Raw genomic sequence first — 7,049 nt, 5'->3', positions numbered from 1 at the left:
CTCCACCTCCACAACCCCCTCTATCCCTTTTCCTGGTCTCCCATCCAGATCCGTGTCCTTCGATAATCTCCTGCTCGCTATGGGAGGGGGGTTGCTTGTCACCGTGGCAATTTTCTCCTAAATGCCTTCCACAAATAATGGTTTTCAGAATGAGCATTAACAGGCTTGATTACACGAAATGGCCCTTTTAATTTACAGCGGGATTCTATTGATCACAGGAGTGCAGATTAAAGCGTTCAATGAAGCTGGTGATGAGGTATTAACCAGCTGGGGCCCCCCAGGGGCCCCAAAGCCCCGGGCAGACCGGCCAGCCCCGTGCAGCCTGTGTACAGTTATTCCCTCGTAATGAAGTGCCTCTATGCGGCAGCATGAAGCCCCGGCAGGAAAAATAGATTGAAGATGATGAGCTCTTCAAAGTCATTTCTCGCTCTCTCATTCCGTCTCATGCTCTGCCTCTCTCTCTCTCTCTCTGTCTCTCTCTCTTTCTCTGTCTGTCTTTCCCCCTCTCTCTCTCCTTCATTCTTGGTCTCCTCCTGCTGCCATTTTCACCCCCCCCCCCCCTCCTTGTGCCACTCCCTTCATCCCCTCTCTAAAAAATAAAACATAAAAAAGCACCCCGGATTTACTCAGCTGGACGAATGCAATTTTTATGACCTTATTGCTTTTTTACCATGGTAATAGTTTTGAATCAATTTATCAATCTGCAGGAATCATCAGGCATGTTGCCCTCCAAGATCAAGTCCAGGTCATTCCATCAATGCACTGAGGTGCACTGAAATGGAAAGAGAAGGGGGGGGGGGGGGGGGGGTTGGGGTAGCAGGGGTGTGGGGCGGTGTAGTACCCCCTCCTTCATAACGGCAAGACACCCATCCTTAAAAGAAGGGCTGGTCAAACCAGCTTAGCAAACATGCCTTTATCAGTTCAGCCCTCAGCTCTGGACCATGGAGCGCTCTCCTATGCTGCATGTCAAATCAGCACAGCATGGAGGAGCTATTGCTGCTGCTGCTTAATTTGTTAATTCCTTTGGGGTACATCTGTACAAGTGGATTTACTGGTTAGGGAAGATAATATCTAACACGTTATTGGTGTGTGTTGATGTCTCCTTATCAGTTGACAGTGGTTCAGTTGACTTTTTGGTATAGTAGTATGTTTAGATGAGCTACATTTGTGGCTTTTAAGAATTATTTTTGATGTATTCATTTTATGCAGTTTTTATAGCGTGCCTTTAAAGCACTTTTTTTCACAGGAAGAAATTAGTTATAATATCTTTGAAGATATGTTGTGACAAGGTTTTATTATTACGATTCAGAAGAATTGAATTGAGGACCCTAAAAAAGGAAATATAAATTCTGTCGCTTCTGTTTAGATTTTTGATGTGGCAAAAAGCATTTCATTTGTGTGCTTAGAAATCTAAAACTAAGTAGTGTATATTTGATGTCCTTTGTTTGGTCCAGCAAATGTCAAATTAATGTTCCATTTCTAGAGCCAAATGTGGTCTGACTTCCCTGATTCGATTGCTCTAAATTATCTTAGGCTGCTAGCTACAGTGCACCAAATAATGGTGATTCATGTGATATTGAATCAATAGCTATGAGTGCTGTGCAGCATCTCAAAAAGATCTTCCATATTGTGTTGTTATGGATACATATGACATGTGCATACATTAAGGAAACTTTACTTAATTGAAATAGCTCTTAAGATCAGGGACACACGCCATACAAATCTGTCTGAAGTTGATTTGAAAGGATGCAAGCAGGACAGACAGGACCTGAGCCTGGATGAATATATGCATGTCTCTATGTATAATTCTGCACATCACATTGTGTACCTGCAGGACCTGTTGAGGGTCCATTACTATATGTACAATGTGTGTGTGTGTGTGTGTGTGTGTGTGTGTAGGAGGAATATCTAGCTTCTTCTTTGAGGGTGTGTCCTTCACCGTCTCCCCTTGTCCTCCTCTTCCTCCTCCTCCTCCTCCTCCTCCTCCTCCTCTTCTCTGGCTCACCACAATGGAGCAATATATCTGTGGGAGTCCTAGCGAATCAGACCGTAATGAGCCTCTTCCAGGCTGTTTGAATTTCTAATGAATAACACGGCGCACAAAAATAAACACATTGCTATTGATCATGTCATGAAGATTTAGGCTAATCTAATAACAGTGGGCAGGGGCTGGCCAGAGTCTGGAGAGACCTCTTTATCCACAGGCTGCTCGACGTCACTGTTCTGTTATTTGCCGTGAAGATGGTCCGACTGTGTCTGGACATGCCAGACCCCTTTCATCATGAATTGCCTTTTTTATGTATGTGTGTATGTATGTTGTAGCCTTTTGAAAAATCTACTTCAAATGATGGTATACTAAATTTGACCTTAAATGAAAGCCGGCAATGAGCTATTTGATTATTGAAAATTGAGTTACAAGTTTCTTCACATATTCCCCACAATAAAACAAATATTTAAATGAAACATTTAAATGAATCATTTTGATAGTTACAAACATGAAACATTTTGACATATTTTGATGAAGTGTTTAATTTTAACTTTAAAGTGATTATTGATTGTAAAATATATCATCAAACCGAGAACTTGAGAGATTATTGAGAGAGCAAACTCATCTTTGAGTTAGTTCATCTAGTTTACCAAGCCGATGTGGCCCGCACCCCTCCCTCAGCGGAATCAATCTCTGCTCTTCCCACTCTGGCCTCTGCTCCTGCCGGAGGAGGACACAGGACCTGTCGGCCATTAAAGACCGGCTCTCTGGGAGCGCGCTCGTAAAACAGGCAGCGCGATCACCCTGTCATCAGCCAAGGCCACCAGATTCACACCATCATCTGCAGACTCACAGAAAAGGAACGTCAGCAGCACAAAAACAGGTCACGCCGATATCAAACTTCCACTTTGAGTTCTTTTACTTTAATGTATTGAAATGTTATGCAATGTACTGAAATGAAACACAGGGTGTGATCAGGGCGGCATCCCATGATTAATTATTTGATGACACTGTGTGGTTCTGAACTAGTTCTTGTATGTTCGCTAGCTCTCTGGGCAGTGGCTCAGCCAAGTAATAGGTTCGCCGAGGCTAATGGGATGAATATTTAAGATGATCCTCACATGAAACTTTATCAAGGGCACTGAGCAAGAACACCCATTTGAATCACTTTAGACCTTTCACAGGGCACGTTTTTAGCATGAATATGAAATGTTTTCTGCCTCGTAGTCAAGAATGTTCAAAACCGGTGCAAAATGCTTATGGTCAAAAGTGCCCTGAGTTGAGGGATGCTTGCATATTTCGCACGTCTTGAGACACTGAGGACACAGCTATCTCTGCCTCCTGCCCAATTCCGGTCCCCCCCTTGTCTGTTCCCACTGTGTCACACATTGACGCCCTGACAGGAGGAGTGACACGGCCCTTTCACAGCTGGGTGGTATAGCATGGGCTTTTTCAGCCTTCTCTCCCTGTGGCCTGGCCTTTCAAACAGCCCGTCGCCTTTGTCCGCCCAGCCCACGGCCACACAGAGGTCACCAACCCCCCCACCCCCTCCCCGGCCACCGGGGTTGGGCTCTCGTCCAGAGACCTCGTCCTGCCCTCACCTACAACATTCCCAGAAAGAGGTCCCCGCCGCCCGGTGACTGTTATTAGACTAATACTACTATCTCGCTCCCTTGGAGGTCAGCCTTAAAAAGAGCATTAGGCAAATAGCTAATGCAATTTAGGGTATAATAATACAGGGATATAGTGAGACAATTCTATTAACAAGATATAAATCATGTTGAGTGTGAGGTAAGTGTTTTTTAATTGATTGATGGAAACAACGATCCATGGGTTTTCTGAAGACTAACAGCCATTTACTGTCTCCTGTGCGGCAAAAGAGGCAAAAAGAGAAAGATAAGGAAATTACACTGTGCAGCCGGGGATAAATTATTCAGAGAAGATAATCATTTTGTGCTGACATTACTAATGTGAAGAAGCATTTAATCTCCCTCCCCCGTTGCAAGCCTTGTTCTTAGGGGAATGCGGGTCCTGGGTGAAGGTTTTTATAAAGATTAAAGCTGCACCCTACACAGTTCTTTGTGATTAGTCTGTCCGACCACTCTTCCCCCTGCAGTTGCGGTGCTGTGGGATACCAAGAGCTCGGGGGCTGGGGGTGGGGTGGTGGTGGTGGTGGGGTGGCGGCAGAGAGAGAGGTTACAAGATAAACCCAAACTTCAGCCTCATGTCTTCCCTGTGGCATGATCACATGTGATTCATCATGATAAAGACAAGCATTATGAGATGATTGTGGCTGATAGATTCTGTTTACCTTGACAGGGTTATGTTGGACTTACTAATTTGCTTTTGAAGATTTAATTGTCCGACATTTGTCATCATTACACAAAAGAAATAGATTAGCTTGACACTAACACCGTCATATGAATAAAACATGGTCCATTACGGCATGATTGTATTGCTTCCAGGCTCATATAGTGGTGCACTTGAAACAAGCCCACAATATGTGATGCTCGGTCAGTATTGCATCAACACTCAGAACAGGTACACACACATCTTCTGTGTTCATAATGCAGTCTCTTCTAACTTTAACCTTGTGTATTCGAGCCTGCAGCTGCTCATCAATTTTGATTGTAGATCGTACTTGTTTTGGAAAACATGGGCAAATCATCTGAACTCATCCATTCTAAAAGAACACCAATAACCTTTCTTTGGCATACACAGATCTATCCCTGTCCAGGACAGAGTAAACATCCTGTTTTCTGTTGTCTAAAATCAACAGATGTCTCAGCCCCCAAAACGCTCGCTCTTCTGAGACACACACAAACATGCAGAGAAAATACTCACAAAATACACACACACACACACACACACACACACACACACAGTCGGAGCCATGCTGGTGCACACTGGCAGTGTGCATACACATTGATCACGTCGCAGATCCATTGTGTCAGGATGATGCGCATTATTTACAAGTGTCTGTTCCTCTTCCACCCCTCCTACCCCTCATCCCTCCTCTATGCTATTTTTCACCCCGCCTCTCTCTCTCTCCCTCTCTCTCTCTCTCTCTCTCTCTCTTTGCACAGGCTGGATTACGGAGCGAGAGAGGAATGGAGAGAGGAAAAGAGAGAGAGAGAAAACAAGAGCGAGGGGGCGAGAGCGACAAGAGCGGGCCCCTCCGATAACCATCGAGCGTGACAAATTATGAGTGTTACAAAATCAAATGACAAACCCAGGGGCAGTTGGGCTGGAAGTTAACAAGGCTCTGATCAGCGCCGCTCACCGTTATCTGCTGTTCATGTTTATTGCAGTCAGTCCCCCTTATTGCCCCGGCCTTGACATTGATGGACAGCTTCTATTAGGGCCCCAATCCAAAGCAGCTGGCAGAGGCAGATACATTAAATAAAACAGTTATAGCTTTTCATTGGCTTGGCCCATAAAATATGGCCACTAAATAGCGGCTGCCATCAGATGCAGCTTTGGTACAAGGTTTTAATTTGAGAGACTGCTTTATAACGCCGGGGCCCAATTGACACGCCGCCTTTTGTTTCCCTCTGCTGTAATGATTGTGTACATCCCCTGGAATTGATGGTCTGTCTTCTCGCCGAGGCTTTGTTCCGCTTAAATGTGCACGGGCCTGTTTGTCAGGCATGCATGTGACGCCCGGACAAGGATATTATCATCCCACCCCCCACTCGCCCGCCCCTCCTCTCCTCTCCTCTTCTCACTGTCTCCTCATCCCCTCTCTCTCTCCCCTGCTCTTTCTCTCTTCCCCTTCCTCTTGTCTGACACTCTGTCCCGGGGTCTTATCAGTGCACTGGGGCCTTGTAGCGGCTCCCTCTAAGCTTTCGCCTGGCGACGAGATAAGGGCCCGTCCGCGTGAGCAGTGTGCATGGCGACACAACAAAAGAGCGGGTTGGGCGCGCCCTAAATGACATCTCTTTCTCCCGCGAGCGCTCAGGCAGCAGAGAATGTGGATGGATGGAGAAATAGATATTTGCTCTCCTGTTTGAATAATGATTGCAAAATTGGTCCCGAATGCTACACTAATAATGATGAATTTGTAACAGTGTGGGTCTGTATCGCTTGCTACCCGACACCACCCCACACACACACACACACACATGCACTCACACACACTGTCCTCTGCCACCCTGCTGTCACCGTGACAACGGTGGGCCAGCTGTGCACGGGCAGGGTGGGTGTCATGTCTCTCCTTTGTGTGCTGCATATTAAAAGCTTTATGGAGGCAATTAAATGTGTGCCTAATGGCGAGGAGTTGGCAGAATGAATGTACAATTGAATTAGCAGTTATGATGGGGCACATTACAAGATGAAGTAAATGCAATTACCTCAGGCGTTTTTCTCTCCCTCCCCGTCAGGTTTGGCTACACTACACGACTTAATTACCTCTTGTCACATACTTTCTTGCTGATCTAATTTTCGCCCGGGGCTCTGAGAGCGTGGCTAAAGGGGAGTGCCCCCCCCCCCCCCCCCCGCTACTCTCCCCTTCTCTTCTATTCTCTTCTCTTCTCCTCTCTTCTCTTTTCTTCACCTCTCTCCTCCTCTCTTCTCTCCCTGCTGCTGGACGCCCATGGAGTCTCTCAGTGTCTTTTTTGGAGTGGAGAGATGCATTGGAGCTGACTCATCCAGTAATAATGGCCCGGCCAAGTGGCCTCGGCTGAGAGATTCTCATGCTCCCCGCCGCGAGTTGACTCAATTCAATTACGCCACCGGGCCCGATCCAGGGCGAAACGGCAAGGTCCGCCCGAAGACGTCGCGCACGATCCAATTTCGTACGGCGTTATTTATGCAGGGAGAAAGGCATGTCTTAATCATGGCCGAGCCAGTGTGGTCAAAGCATATCAGGGGATTAGCTGGGCTTTCATTTGATCCATTCCATGCTAAAATGTTGACTGATCAATATATTGGCCCTTTCAGAAAGCAGGGTGCTCATATCCAGACAACCGGGAGTGGAGAGGCTATATTCTGTCTGGAGAGACATATTAAAATAATGCATCATCCCTGTGCAACTCTGTCATAAAAAAAGAAGACTCGCTTT

Source organism: Alosa sapidissima, chromosome 13, assembly GCF_018492685.1.
Source record: "Alosa sapidissima isolate fAloSap1 chromosome 13, fAloSap1.pri, whole genome shotgun sequence".
Lineage (NCBI taxonomy): Eukaryota > Metazoa > Chordata > Actinopteri > Clupeiformes > Clupeidae > Alosa > Alosa sapidissima.
This window is presented reverse-complemented; position numbering follows the sequence as displayed.